Source organism: Microtus oregoni, unplaced genomic scaffold (assembly GCF_018167655.1).
Source record: "Microtus oregoni isolate MIOR12 unplaced genomic scaffold, Mior012 000016F_ref0000370, whole genome shotgun sequence".
Classification (NCBI taxonomy): Eukaryota; Metazoa; Chordata; class Mammalia; order Rodentia; family Cricetidae; genus Microtus; species Microtus oregoni.
In genome coordinates this window covers 40,745,260-40,761,678 of record NW_024543075.1, presented here as the reverse complement: position 1 = coordinate 40,761,678, position 16,419 = coordinate 40,745,260, and the positions used below count along the sequence as shown (strand labels likewise).

The window sequence follows — 16,419 nt, the reverse complement described above, 5'->3', positions numbered from 1 at the left end:
CAGCATGCAGTGGGTGTGTCTCCCGTGAAAAGAGGGAAATGGATACAGGCTGCCTGCAAACACAACACAGGGAGGGGAAGGGAGGGGGCAGGAGACTCACTTCTGTCCAGTGTGGAAAAAAAAATCTCTCTTGGCCTTGACCTTGAAGGGAAAGACAGATGAATTAATATTGATATTGTTTGTCATGGAAGACCAGCACATTGGGACTTCTAATTCAAGAGTATCTTTGGGGAGAATTTTGGCACAGGGCTGCTCTCAGAAAATGATGCTATTGAAGGCCAGCCATTGGACATACCTCCTTTCAATAATGGTTGTCTGCGGAAAAGCCTGTGGTAGGTGCTGGACTTCTCTGTTGGAGTACACGACACTCTGTCATCTGGACTTCCTGCATGGCTCCCAATTTGCTCCCAATTTGGCTATCTCAGTCAATAGAACTAGAACCTCATCTTCTACAATGACTCAGTACATAAGATGATAATGACCTATGGAAGGCACAGTCTTAAGAACTTTGGAATATATTCTTCAGACTCTTGATTCGTATATCCTTCTGGATCATCTGTTTTCCGTTGGCTCTTCTTCCTATACTCTTCGTGGTCTTTTTGGTTTTCTTCCCTCAAAGCCTCTGATGCTCTACAATTCTTTCTTCCTTTAGATAACACTACTTCTGACTGCCTCTAAAGCCTCTACTTCCCATAAACTATTGTCTACGTTAGCTTAAACATTTCAGGGTAAATGTTGTGGTGGGGTTTTGGAGCATTCCTTTTGAAATAAGATTTCCTAATTTACCTACCCTAACTATCATACGATGGTCGCAAAGGACATTAGAAATCATATAGATTAATAAACACTGAAGTGCATCTTGGGCACCCCATTTAGCTGTGTGTGTGCACCTGCACTGCTCTCTCCTTCCAGTGGTGCCTCTTTCTTCTGAGAAACATAGCTTTTTCTTGAGAGTGGCAGACAGCAGCACAGAAATCTCACACAACTCCCAATTCTCTTCTTAACCCTTTTCCAGCCTTTGGACAGACTGCTGGCAGAGGCTGCACTTACATCTTTGGGAAGGACACCTTTTAAGTTGTTCTTGGATGTTGTCTGAAGGGAAGATCTCTGAGTGACATGGATTTCAGTGGTGCTCATACCCTGAGGTGTCTCCCTTTCCTTTCTTACAGAGGGTGTACTCTGAGCATCTGAGCTATTCTTTGGGGTGCTCACTTCCTGGGGTTTCTCACAGGACAAACACTGTGCAGAAGAAATGCACTCAGAGACTGGGCTTCTTGAGGACCACTCATTGCAAACCACGCTACCTACTGCCAGACTTCTGCTCAGGAGAGGAGTAACCTCAGAAGAACTTGTGGGTACTGGGTGGGGAGGATTTTCTTCCTCCAGCAGGCAGCACAGGGTGGCAGGCATGCTCAGACTTCTGCTCCCCTGCTTGCTTGAACACTTCTCATCATGCCCCTGATGTTCAGCCAGCAGGGCGAGGGTGGGAAGGGCAGGCTCACTCACTCTCCTCTTAGGAGGAAGGGACATGAGAGGATCTGCTGATGACACAGCCACACAGGCCTGCAAGGAATTAGTGATAGATTTAGTGTGGTCCTGAGGTGATCCATGGTTTAAAATTAGGTATGTGGCCATGATGTTATTGAATTTTTTCTCACGTAGACAATCACTAATAGCCTTGGGATGGTAGCCCATACCCCACATAGCCTGAACAATGCTGGGATTTGGTTTGTTACAGAATGACTCTGAGGATGATGGGAGTTTCCAAAATTCTTCCCTGTCTCTGATCCACTGGTGCTGCCTAATGTCATATATTGTGGGCCTCTGCTGAGGGTTCACAGTGAACAAGTGCACAATGAGGTGCATAAGCAAACGGTTTTGAGAGAGTGTGTAAGGAATGTAGTATATGGGATTCAGCATCACCTCCTTCATGTCTGGATAGGTTCTTGCTTTGAATGGGAAGCTCGCTGTCACCATTGCATATAAAACCACTGCCATGCTCCAGATGTCAACTGCCCTTGCATCATACTCTGTGTCAGAAAATAGCTCTGGAGCACAGTATTCAATAGTGCCACAGAATCCCTTGCATCTCTGCCCAGAGCTGACTCTGACGGCCATGCCAAAGTCACACAGTTTGATGTTTCCTTTGCCATCAAGCAGGATGTTATCAAGCTTGATGTCCCTGTGGGCGATGTCATTATCGTGGCAGTAGTGCACTGCACACACAATCTGGCAGAAGATGTGTTGGGCCTGCTTCTGCTGAAGAGGGCCACCCTCCTCAATGAGCGTGACTAGATCGCCATGTGCAGCAAACTCCAACACCATATAGGTATGGTCTTTGCTCTCAATGATTTGGAAGAGCTTTATTATGTACGGGTGGTCTAATTCTTTCATGAAGTTGAGTTCTTTCCTATTATTACCGTCACGCTCCTCACCATTCGCAAGGATTTTAACTGCGACTTTCATATTTGTGAGGCGGTGGCAAGCCAGCTTCACCTCAGCAAAGGCCCCTTTGCCAAGGGTATTTAGTAAGACATAGTGATCTGTAATTGTCTCCTCTTCATAGGTGCTGGCATTCAGGTCCAGCTGCATGGTCTCCTCCTCTCTGCTCTTGCTAGAAAGCTTCTTGATAATTTCCATGCCAACGCCAACTGAGAAAATCAGATTAAAAACAATGAGAAGTAAGTCAAGGGGTAAAGTTTTTAGCTTTCTGTTTCTTTATGGACAAGTGTGACAGATGCAAACAACCTTACAGTGAACTTCTGGGTCACAGAAAATAAGAATAAGCCAAACTCTAAAGAAATCCTGAGAAACGTACTGAAGATGAGAACTAAACCTAAGGAAATAGACCAGAGAGAACATTGCAATGACATAAATGCTTAATTATTGAAAAGAACAAGCAAAGCAGAAACAACCTTACCAAAAGTGATCAAAGAGGAGAAAGTTCAGTTTAAATTTATAGGCAAGTTTTGGTCTTGTTACAGTAAATATGGCTACTTCTAAAACACCATTTGCAAGACATTTTTTTTTTGACAACTAACATGGGGTTTTATTTTGGTATGAAAATGATATCCTATTCATTCTGTAAACATATCTGAAGAGAAAATGAATTAAAAATTCTATGCAAACCAAACCATTTCTGAATCAGTCTTTAGGAAAAATTTTGAGTCTTTTTTCACTGCTAAGTTCTCTTTAACCTTAACAATGAAATCATGGAATCATATACACTTGGCAAACATTCTTAGTGAAAGTAAAGTGGTCAAGTGAGAGCAGATAATCAACATTCCTGCAGAAATAATGAAAATGAGGGAGTAGAAAGAATTGTAAGGCACAATTTGCAGATCTGCTCCTATGCTGAGAGAAAGGAAATGCCATTTCTAAGAAAAACATTCTACATTACCGGAGTCTTACATAATCCTTATCACCCTATGACATCAAATTTACCTATTTTACTGTTCGCCAATTGTATATTTTGCTCTGAGATAGTTTGGTGAATATAATGATATCACACTTGTCAATACAATAGTGGAAAGTGGTCTTTAAATAATGTGGAATATTATTCTGTATTAGTCACTTGCTTTCATGCAAACATAATTGATAGAACATTTTTCAGAAATCTATGGCATCAATCATATGCTTTAAATTATTTGTACATTTACAACTGCTTTTGAGGTTTTAGTTTTTTTAATTTTGATATCATACATGATTATTGAATTTACATTATTATATTTTTTTCCTTTTTAAAGATCTGACAATGTTACTTTGAGGGCAGGTGTAAAAAGTGTGATGTTTTCTGAAAACATAATAATGGAGCCAATGTCCCAAGATTTCTCTTTTCTCTGTGTAGAGATATAACAAAAAAGGCTATTTAGGAGTCAATAATGTCAACACATTTCTCATTCAAATTTCTCAAGTTTCCTAATAATATTATTGTTCCATTATTTAACAGTAATGTGAAGTTTTTATTCTTCTCCCATATATTATACTCTGACCCAGGTTTCACTCTCTCCCCTGCTCCAGGCTCTCCTGCCTCTTCCCTCAGGTTTTCTGTCCCTTGATCTCCCCACAGAACAGGGCAGGCTTCCCAGAGACATCAACCAAACATGCCATAATATTCTTCTATTAAACTGTGTACATACTATCTTATCAAGACTGAACTCAGATACCTAGATGAAGGAAGAAGCACCATAATTAGGCCTAAGGATTTGCAGCCACAGTCACCCACTGTTAGGAATCCCACAGTGACATCAAGCATATGGAAAACAACATATATGCACAGGATCTAGGAAAGATCCCTGTCTCACAGGCTCCCTGACTTGAGCAATTATGAGTGCCAGTCAATTGATTTTGTAGGCTGGATACCCACGGTGTCCCTGACTCCCTGGTGCTCTGATCCTTCATTTGGAAGCATTTTGGAAACCTATGGTCCCATGAATTGTGAAACTGGAGCAAATGGCAAATTTCTAAGTATATGTAACCTCTTAAATCTCAAAAGATGGCATATAAAAACCTATGAAGATTAATAATGAGAATATAGTTCAATATTCTTTGAAAAAAATCACAAGGAAAACGTTTGAGTTCAGTGACATGACTGGGTTGTTCTTCATAGCAGAAAGTCAGCCTCATGAAAACCCCGATGCTCACACCTATTGCCAAAACTCTTGCTATTATGCAACGTTACTGTTGTGTCCTATTGCTGAATACAACACTCATGGATGTCAGCTGACATGGTGTAGTAGAACAGGTGCTTCAACAGTTAGAAGCCTCCCCAATTCTGACTGACACTCATGATACAGAAAAGTACTCTGTATTCTACTGAAGGAGAAAGATAATCATCAGCATCACGCAGCTCCAAACCCTAGGACAACAGTGACCCACTAGCACAATGGACTGATGTACTATTGGCATGAGTACAATAACAGTAACCAGTCACTTTTTGATTGGATTTAATACCCCTCCAGGAGATGGGCACCATTACTGACATTGCTCACGTGGACAAGAGTGGATACTGACTGGGTAGTTCATGGGCTACAGGAAAACCTGCTACTATTATTCAGCTACAGGAACACAGTGAACAAAATTACTTTTGATGTCAGATTGTTACACAAAGAGATCAATGTCTCAAACACCCCACAGCAGTGAAGCCCTTTCTTATGGGAGATGACACTCACCCCGAGGCTCACAGCAATGGAGAGGGAGTGAGAGGTTTCATAATACGCTGTCCTAATTGGAAGTCTTCATGAAAACCTTCCCTCAAGTTTCAGAGAGCTAGTCAGGAGAGTGGAAGGAAGATGCTAAGGGCCAGAGGTCATAGATGATTCCAAAAAACAATGAAACTGATGAATACATGAACCCACAGAGACTGCTGCAATACGCACAAGCATATACAGGTTCAAGTCAGATGGGGGCTCTGTCACTGAAGAGGGGAAACAGGGTTCCATTCCCGACCAGGAAAACATCAGCATTTGTTTCCTGATGGCAAGAAGAACCAGTTTCCTCCAATGGATTCTCACTGGGTAACTTAACCACTTTTCTTGGTAGGACCCATACCCTGGTATTGATGGCAAACACAAAATCAACTCAATAGAAATGTGGTAGACTTTTGGACTCATTGTTCTTTTGGGGGTAAATTTTATAGGTCTTAATTTTTTATTTTGTTTTTGTGTTTTTTATATAATAGAAAGTGTATAAGACCATAACCATAGGTGTTATGGGAAGATAGGGTGGTGTTGGAGGAAATTGGGAATGGGAAAATGATCAAATGCCAAGAAAATAAAAGACTGGTATGAATGCTCTCATGTATGGATTCTACATGACTTTCAAAAACAATTATATAACTATTCAATGATGAAGAAGGAAAAGACACTTTTCAATATGATCTACATAGCCTACAGGAGCCTATTACAAGACCAGGCGATTTGAGCTTTTCTCCCTTGAAACAACATGTTGTTATAATACACTGACTTCCATAAGAGTGTGTTGTGTACTTCCCATAGCCAAGAGGATAACTATATGTTTTTCCTTGGGTTCACTTTCTTAAACTTCTTTAGGTTCAGCAATTATAGACTCCGCAACCCTTATTTATGGCTAGAAACCAATTATGAGTGAGTACATCCCATGTTCATCTTTTTGGGTCTGGGTTACCTCACTCAGGATAGTGCTTTCTATTTCTATCCATTTGCATGAAAAATTTGAGAAGTCATTGTTTTTTACCGCAGCATAGTACTCCAATGTGTATATATTGCACACTGGGATGGGGGTTAGGGGAGATGGGGAGAGAAAAGTGAGAAGGGGAGGATGGGGGGAACTTAGGGAAACAGGATGATTGGGATAAAGGAAGGTTGGATAGGAGAGCAGGGAAGCACAATTCTTAGTTAAGGGAGCCACCTTAGGTTTGGCAAGAGACTTGAACCTAGAGTGGCTCCCAGGAGCCCAAGGCGATGTCCCCAGTTAGTTCCTTGGGCAGCTGAGGATAGGGAACCTGGAATGACCCTATCCTATAGCAAGACTGACAAATATATTGCACATCACCATAGAACCTTCATCTGGTGATGGATGGAGATAGAGACAGAGACCCACACTGGAGCACTGGACTGAGCTCCCAAGGTCCCAATGAGGAGCAGAAGGAGGGAGAAGATGAGCAAGGAAGTCAGGACCACAAGGGGTGCACCCCCCACTGAGACAGTGGGGCTGATCTATTGGGAGCTCACCAAGGCCAGCTGGACTATGACTGAAAAAGCATGGGATAAAACCGGACTCTCTGAACATGGCGAACAATGAGGGCTGATGAGAAGCCAAGGACAATGGCACGGGGTTTTGATCCTACTTCATGTTCTGGCTTTGTGGGAGCCTAGCCAGTTTGGATGTTCACCTTCCTAGACATGGACGGAGGGGGGAGGACCTTGGACTTTCCACAGGACAGGGAACCCTGACTGCTCCTTGGACTGGAGAGGGAGGGGGAGAGGAGTGGGGGGAGGGGAAGAAGGGTGGGTGGAGGGGGAGGGAAATGGGAGGCTGGGAGGAGGCTGAAACTTTTTTTTTCCTTTTCTCAATAAAAAAAAACAGAGTGTGTTGTGGCACAGACAGATAAATACACATGTATCTAAATAAATAAATAGAAGAAAATATTGCTTAACCTAAAATAAAAAATTATAATCCAAGAGTCTATGTACTTGGACATGAGAATTCATATTAAAAGTACTTGAAATTTTCCCACAAGTTCAACAGCACATGAAACCAGTTATGTTCATGCTCAAGCTCAGTTCATTACTGAAGAACAGAAAGACAATTATAACATAAAAGACGACAAGTCGATATATGAAGAGGATACAGTTTACAAGGCCTATAGCTCCAATAATTAAATTAATCATTTTTCAGAAAACTGCTGCAAATGCAGATGACTTTGTTATTTGTGACATGATAGTCTCAAAATGTAAATTTTGAGGGAACCTAAAACATGCCACTGAGTACCCATAAGCGGACATTGGTTAGTCGGGCGCAGTTCACAGTCTTGGGACCTGGGTGTCTCAGCTGGCACAGACTCTTTAGATACAGCAGTGATGAACAGAGTCCTAGGTAGCTCAGAATCCAGGCTTGGGATCCTCATTAATCAACCAGTAGGAACAAGGGCCAGTGGCCAAATCCACACCCCAAAGTTATTTTGACAAACAAAGAGAACAGTGTGGGTCCCATGAAAACAAAAGTCTTCTTGGAAGACTACAGTCAATCAGGCTGTACCGGATTTGTTGGAGTAGATCGGAAAGTCTTCCTCCAAGAGTGGCTTCATACACTCTCTGTAGGTACTGCCTCTGCCACTGGTGTCCTCGAAGTGAAAGCTCCGCCTTCAGCCGTCCAGGACTAGCACCAACTGTCTGGTAGGTAGCCACTCAGCTCGTGCTATGCATCCTGATCTGTAACCTGATTGGTGACGTGTACAGAACTGAGCCAATCGAATTGGGTAGACAATCAGGACTTCCTCATTGGCCAGGTTGAAATCATGGGATGCATGTCTGCACGAGAATGCTTTGACTGCACGTGGAGTCCTGTGAGAACAGAATTAGAGCAGAAGGCTTTGTTTTTTTGTGTCTTTTGTGTTGCGACGCTGGTCAGCATCACATGCACACTTCTTCCTTTCCAGGATTCCCTTTCAGTTGTGAAAATGGACCTGGTTTCTGAATTTGGGATTTGTGCTGTCTTTTTCTTGGCTTTCCTTAGTGAAAGGATCATCAGGCTATATTGGTGCACTGTTGTCTTGTGAACACCCATAAATGCAAGATCAACAGGACCCCAGAAATTTTTGTCTTCAAAGAAATAATAATCTATAACGAAAAGTCAGGCTCTTTTCAAAATCCAGCATCCATCTATTGAGTGCATGCAGATCTTTCCTTAAGAGCAGTGTTTCGGTCTATGTAAAAGCCTTTGCTGTATAAACTCTAACGTTACATTGTCAACTACTCATGCCTTGTTATACCGACACTGGTCATTAATAGCCTAAAATTAAAGCAGCACTAAACACAACTATATCAAACCACTCTTTTCCTTACTGACTTTCCTCGTTTTTTTTCTCAGTTTTTTAATTTTTTTTTTAATGCAACCTTACCAAAACTGATCAAGTAGGAGAAAATACTGTTGAAGTCTTTAGCCACATTCGGTGCTGTTACAGCAAAAATGGCTACAACTGCTCCCAATTTACTCATGAGATCTTGTCTTTTTCTACTTTCTACTTTCCATGTAGATTAGATCTATGTCAGTGTCTCTTAGTGTCCTCATTGTTGTCAAAGTTCTTTGGGATTATGGTCTGTAGGCTAGTTTTCTTGGCTTTGGAACTGAGAGGAAGGTTGAAGGGGAGAGGGGAGCAGAGAAATATGTAGAGCTCTACAAATTTCAATAAAATAAAATGGCGATGACTAAAGAATCATTTGGAAAAATTTTTATTATTTACTAATCAGAGATTTTATTTTGCTATGTAGATGATAACATATCTATTTTGTAAACATTTCTGAAGGCAAAATTTATTAATAATTTTATGAAAACAAAACCATTACTTTACAATTCTTGGGAAGAATTTTGCTTCTTTCCATTAGCTGGAACAATGGAAATTATAGAATCAGAGTCACTTAGGAAATTATCGACTACAAATAGTAACTTGCAGATAAACATCCCTGAAGATATAACTAAATCAGAGCGAACCGTATGAATTATGATATGTAATTTACAAATGCTACTTTATGCTGAGGGAAAGAATTGAAATTTCTTATAAAAATATTTCCATTACCAATAGTTCTTTAACAGTCTGTGCCATCAAATTTGTCTAGTTTTCAGTTACATGATTTTATATTTTCTCTGAGATTCTTTGGTGAATATGATGATATCATTCTTTTTGATACTGAAAAGTGGTCTTTAATGTGGAATATCATTCTGTGTTAGCCACTTGCTTTCATGCAAACTTATTGATAAAATATTTTTCAGATATCTATGGCATCAATGATATAATTTAAACCATGTGCCCATTTTCAACTTGTTTCAAATTTTAATTTTTCATCTTTTAATATTCTTTAACAATTTTATACATGATTATTCAATTTACATTATTTTATACTGCCCCTCCCCACCAAGTACCCATGTTCTTTAAGGGCAGGTGTAACAGGTATGATGTTTCCTGTTAACATAAAACGTTTGAAGCCAATGTCCCAAGGTTTCTCTGTTTTCTACATAGAGATAAAACAAAAAGGCTGTTAAGGAGTCAATAATGTCAACACATTGATAATTCAAATTTCTCAAGTTTACTAGTACTTTTATCTTTCTTTTTTAATAGTCATGTAAAATATTGATTCTTATCTCATATATTCCCTCTGACCCTAGTTTTCCCTCTCTTCCCCTATGCTCTCACCTCTCTTTCCCAGATTTACTTTACCACCATCTCTCCTCAGGAAAGGCAGGCTTTCCAGGCATATCAATCAAACCCAGTATAATATGATTCTATAAGACTGTGTACACGCTATCAACTTAAAACTAAACTCTGATATCAAGAAGGAGGAAAATGTTACCTTAAGTAGACAAAAGAATCAATGACTAACCTATCTATTAGGAAAAGGCAAATTTCGAAATATGTGTAATATACCAAACCTAAACAGATCAATAATGAGAATCATAGTTCAATATTCAATTAAATTGCAATTTAAAAATTGCAAGAAAAAAATTTGGGTCCACTGACAAAATTTTGTTCTATCATTTTCATAGCAGAAAATGGGCCCCTAGCACAGGAGATCACTTCCTACGTATAACCCCAGTAGCACAGACATTAAGGACCTCATTGAATAAATAGGACCTCCTGAGACTGAGAAGCTTCTGTAAAGCAAAGGACACTGTCGCTAAGACACAAAGGCAACCCACTGACTGGGAGAAGATCTTCACCAACCCCGCAACAGACAAAGGTCTGATCTCCAAAATATATAAAGAAATCAAGAAACTAGACCGTAAAAGGCTAATCAACCCAATTATAAAATGGGGCACAGTGCTGAACAGAGAATTCTCAACAGAAGACGTCCAAATGGCCAAAAGACACTTAAGGTCATTCTCAACTTCCTTAGCGATCAGGGAAATGCAAATCAAGACAACTTTAAGATACCATCTTACACCTGTCAGAATGGCTAAAATAAAAAACACCAAGGATAGCCTTTGCTGGAGAGGCTGTGGAGAAAGGGGTACACTCATCCATTGCTGGTGGGAATGCAAACTTGTGCAACCACTTTGGAAAGCAGTGTGGCAGTTTCTCAGGAAATTCGGGATCAACCTACCCCTGGACCCAGCAATACCACTCTTGGGAATATACCCAAGAGAGGCCTTATTATACAACAAAAATATATGCTCTACTATGTTCATAGCAGCATTGTTTGTAATAACCAGAACCTGGAAACAACCTAGATGCCCTTCAATAGAAGAATGGATGAAGAAAGTATGGAATATATACATATTAGAGTACTACTCAGCAGTAAAAACAAGGGCTTCTTGAATTTTGCATGCAAATGGATGGAAATAGAAAACACTCTCCTGAGTGAGGTAAGCCAGACCCAAAAGGAGGAGCATGGGATGTACTCACTCATATTTGGTTTCTAGCCATAAACAAAGGACATTGAGCCTATAGTTAGTGATCCTAGAGAAGCTAAATAAGGAGAACCCAAAGAAAAACATATAGGCATCCTCCTGAATATTAACCTTCATCAGGCGATGAAAGGAGACAGAGACAAAGACCCACATTGGAGCACCGGACAGAAATCTCAAGGTCCAAATCAGGAGCAGAAGGAGGGAGAGCACGAGCAAGGAACTCAGGACCGCAATGGGGTGCACCCACACACTGAGACAATGGGGATGTTCTATTGGGAATTCACCAAGGCCAGCTGGCCTGGGCCTGAAAAAGCCTGGGATAAAACCAGACTCGCTGAACATAGTGGACAATGAGGACTACTGAGAACTCAAGAACAATGGCAATGGGTTTTTGATCCTACTGCACGTACTGGCTTTGGGGGAGCCTAGGCAGTTCGGATGCTGGCCTTACTAAACCTGGATGGAGGTGGGTGGTCCTTGGACTTCACACAGGGCAGGGAACCCTGATTGCTCTTTGAGCTGATGAGGGAGAGGTACTTGATCGGGGGAGGGGGAGGGAAATGGGAGGTGGTGGCGGGGATGAGGCAGAAATCCTTAATAAATAATTTAAAAAAAAAAGAAATAAAGAAAAGTTTAGAGTTATGTCTGAAGGACTTCGGAAAATGCTATTTGGCATGCAGTGAAATCAAACCATGAGAAGTGTCTTAGGGCTCTAATAAATGTATCTTACCAACGAAACTAGCAGCTCAACTAAGAAAACATTTGAACTGTTAAAAATTAACATAAATCTAGGCATATTAGCTGTAATTCCAGCACTCAAGATTGCAAATTTGAGGCCAGCCTGATCTACATGATGAGTTCAAGACCAACTGGGCAACATAGCAAGACTCTGTCTCAAAAGGATATAAATAAATAAATAAGAACCAATATAATTCTTAGTTCTACATTTCAGCACCAGGAAAGGAGAGTGAGTGTCCAAAAGTACATGAGAATATAGCGATATTTCACCTTTTCGCCACGGCAGCCGAATAGCTCCTATTGCCACAAGCAATGTTCTAAATGAAATAACAATGACATTTATTTTGCTAATTCCTCAGAAATTTTATGATTTATTATGTAGAGTAGCCTAAGCAATCCTTTCTGATGTAGTCGTTTTTATTTTGAGATGCCCATGAGATGCCAAGAAACAGTTCAATGTACCTGAAGACAATGACAACCTTCTCTCCAGAACCTCAGCTATCTACACTGCTGGGCCCACCAGGCTTCATTGTAGTTCCAAACCCATGAGCACAGGTAGCCCTGGATAACTTCTGAGGGTCACAGAACAACAACAAATGAGCATGCATATGGTGAAAGAACTGGAGTATGGGCAGGAGATATTGAGGACTGAGGGGCTGGAGAGACAGCTCAGTGGTTAAGAACACTAACTGTTCTTAAAGAGGATGCAGGTTCAGCTCCCAGCCCACACAGTCTGTAACTCCAGTTCCAGGGTACCTGACACCCTTTTGGCCTCTGCAGGCACCAGACATGTACATAATGCACAGACACACATGCAGGCAAAAATGCCCATACACATATTTTTTAATTTAACAAAAAAGTGGCAGTGAAAGCAATAAAAATGTATTACATATAATACATGAAATTGTCAAAGATAGAATTCAGTAATGATAAAGAAAGGCTGAATACATGAGTGTGGATCTCAAAGGAAAAGACTAAGACTGGTGTGGGAGGTCCTTCTGCCTGTGTGTTGCTTCTATTGATTAATGAATAAAGAACTGCTTTGAGCCTATGGCAGGGAAGAACAGAACTAGGCAGGGAAAGCTAGGCTTTATGCTGGGAAGAAGAAGGGTGAAGTCAGAGAGACGCTATGGAGCTGCCGCCAGAGTCAGACATGCTGGAACTTTGCTGGTAGGCCATGACCTCATGGTGGTACACAGATTAATAGAAGCAGATTAAATTAAGATGTAAGAGGTAGCCAATAAAAAGCAAATAATACAGGTTTTGTATGGTTATTTCAGGGCTAAACTAGCCAACTGCCTGGGAACGAACAAGCAGCCCTCTCCTCCAACAAATTGGCACTCACATGGCCAACTAAAGCCACATAAAACCTGAGAGGGCTTAAAAAGCAATTCTAGACAAAAAGAAAATGCAGAGTTTAACACAGCTTCTTGCTGTTTGCTGGAGGCATGCTGCAGCTCCTTTAAGAGAGATTTTTCTGATTCAGCCACAGCATAAAAATATAGTGGTGGTTTTGAAATGCCAGCTTTCTGGGCTCTGCTGCCAGCTTGACAGAGTATTTGGATGGGGTTTGTGAGCAAAGTGATAAGGCTTTCTTGGTGGCAAAGTGGACCAGCTGAGTGCCTAAAAGCAAGGCAGTGCACAGCCTGGCTCAGGGGCACAAGTGGCTCCACCATGCTGGGCTGGGTGGAGCAAGCACTGATTTACCATATTTGACCTAGTAATGGTGCAGCTTAAGTTTTAGACTGGGCTGGCAAGCACTCAGTACTGTATTTGATCTAGTATTGTAGCATCTTAAGTTTTAAGAAAGGCTTACCATTTTAAAAACTCTTCAGGACAGTAAAGAGTTACAAATAACACAATAAGGACAGATTCAGAAATAAAAGAACTCTAAACGGGTCATAATGTTGGATAATAATGTACATAGGCTTGAAAGAGAAAGAAAAAGACAATAGAGAATTGAAAAATAAGTAAAAAGAAATTTTTTAAAGAGACAGAGTACAAATAGTCATAGATTTAAAAGAATAAAAAATAAGCCACATAAAAATGGAAAATTCACAGTCTGGGTTATGTATATTATTGTGTTTTCTTTGAATTTTTTGACTGTTAATGAGCTAAGTACAGAGAGACATTTCATTGTGTGGACTGCAGAGCTAAACCAGCATGTATATTATAAAGGTATTGTGACTTTCAAATTTGGGTCTAAGGATATGCTGCTTTGGAAAAGTTCTTCTTTTGTTTCCACAGAAGATAAGAACCCATGGTTTGCCTCCAGACCAATATGGTTTCACAGAACAAGACCCCTGAAAGGTTGCTGTGAACATCCTCACAAAAAAAAAAAAAAAAAAAATACTTCGCCAAACTGCTGACTGAGGTAAACCTAGCACACAAGATACACCATAAAAGACTTGATTAACAGCGCCCCAAACAGCAGGAAGTAGTATGGACAATACTACACCCATATTCCCAAATATTGTTTATAAATGCTTGTTTACCTTTAAAGGGGGATATGATATAGATATAAATAATTTGCATTGGTATGGATCTTGGTTTATTGATACAAATTTAAGGTCAATTTTGTTATATGTATATTTCTAATCTTGACTAAGGTATTATGTTTGTCCAGCTCATTTAAAAATATAATATATAATTAAGAAATATAGCTAAATAGAGACTCATCTATAATAGTAAAGCTTGTAGTCATATTAGTTAGATTTTCTAGATGTATAGAGATATATTTCAGTTAGATAGGTATTCTTCAAATCTTTCAGAGACCTTCAGAATATGGCATTTAAAATGTATAAAAACTTAAGATTTTTCATGATAATGAGGCACATCTGCTCCTGGCAGCACCAGTTACTTTGAGAGGGAGATGGGCTTTGAAGAGGCTCCTTATGGAGTTAGTTAGCCATTTGGGCAAGAAACTGCTTAGAACATGAAGAAGAGGTCTTATTTTATCAGTTAAGATTAAATTTCAAAATTATGAACTCCCCATGGATCACAATCAGATCATAATAGAACCAAGGTTTGAACTTTCATACACATTTTCTCAAACCCATTTGCTTTCTGCTGCAGAAAATACAGTACCTGAATGTGGGATCTCACCAGCAAGCGCTCTCTCTCTCTCTCTCTCCTCTTCTTCTTCTTCTTCTTCTTCTTCTTCTTCTTCTTCTTCTTCTTCCTCTCTCTCTCTCTCTCTCTCTCTCTCTCTCTCTCTCTCCCTCTCTCTCTCTTTCTCATGTTGGTAAGAGAAACTGAGAAAGCATTGAAAGCTGTGACTGATCTCAAGACTTCCACACAGCACAGACCATGTGAGTCATGCTGTCCCTCATCTGCTTTGTCTTTGCACCAAAAATGACAGGGCTAAGCATGGGGGGAACTAGCACATAGAGATTTGCCAGAAAAATGTGTACATGGTGGGGAGTGTTCTTGCCAAAGTGGTGTGGAAAATGAAGGTATGAAGAAGAGGAGACGACAATGTGAGAACCACGGGTGTTGAGAGCCTTGTTCTGGCATCCGGAAATGATGTCTAAACACAGCCTGGAGGGAATGAGTGCAGCATCTACCAAAACTGAAGCCATTGGCACTGAGAAACCATACCAGATGTTGACAATGATGTCCGCATAAGCCAACCTCGCTACACCAATAGGCTCACAGCATGATCGTGGGATGCTATTGGCCCTGCAGTATGACAATCTCTTCAGCAAGAATATGATAGGGAAAATGGTCCCAAGTTCCATTCCCAGATGGCCAGGGCCATTTTTCCAATTAATCATGGGAGTTAAAATGACTGAGTATCTCAAGCGAGTACAAATGGCTACATGGCGGTCAAATGCCATGGCCATCAAGATTCCTGACCCCAACAAAAGCAACATGCATAAAAATATCTGAGTAATTCAGGCATCAAAGGGGATCTCCTTGTCGTGGAACCAGAAAATAACCAAGGCCTTGGGCACAGTGGTGGTTGACAGGAGAATGTCAGTGCCAGCCAGCATGGATAGGAAGACATACATGGGCGCATGTTCACTCAAAACAGCAAGGATGAGGACTCCATTTCCCAAGAATGTGGTGAACTACATGAGACAAAAAGATAGAAAGCCAGATGTGGTGTTGCTCCAGTACTGGGATTCCAAGCAGCATGAACACAATCGGATGGGTAGTGGTGAGGTTAGCTCCAAACATGCTTGTTTTCGAAGTCTCCCTGTGAAAACTTTAAGAGAGAGAGAGAGAGAGAGAGAGAGAGAGAGGGCAAACATCATAGTGACTTCAATGGTGTAGTGTCACCCTCCCCTTCCCACATTAGCACGGCAAATACAAACAAGGGCTCCTGACCACACCTCAGCAGTGTCTAGAACCCATACACATCTGTGTTCTCGTTTCTGTATTAACTCTTTCCCAGGCTTTGATCATTCCCCTGATTGCTACAACTGCATCCTACACCAGACAAGGCTCCCCATTTCCTGCTTCCCATCCTCACTCCTTTACACTCAGTAGTTCTGATACAGACTTTGTGGCAGGCTCTAAACACAATGCTATGGTCTGTTTTGGTGTGTGTGTGTGTGTGTGTGTGTGTGTGTG

The 16,419-nt window shown here is 40.8% G+C and overlaps 1 pseudogene; it reads right to left on the bottom strand.

Moving 5' to 3' along the window:
* Window positions 1–15,125: 15,125 nt before the first annotated feature.
* On the bottom strand, window positions 15,126–16,023 carry LOC121457451 (annotated as a pseudogene).
* Between the last annotated feature and the right edge of the window lie 396 nt (window positions 16,024–16,419).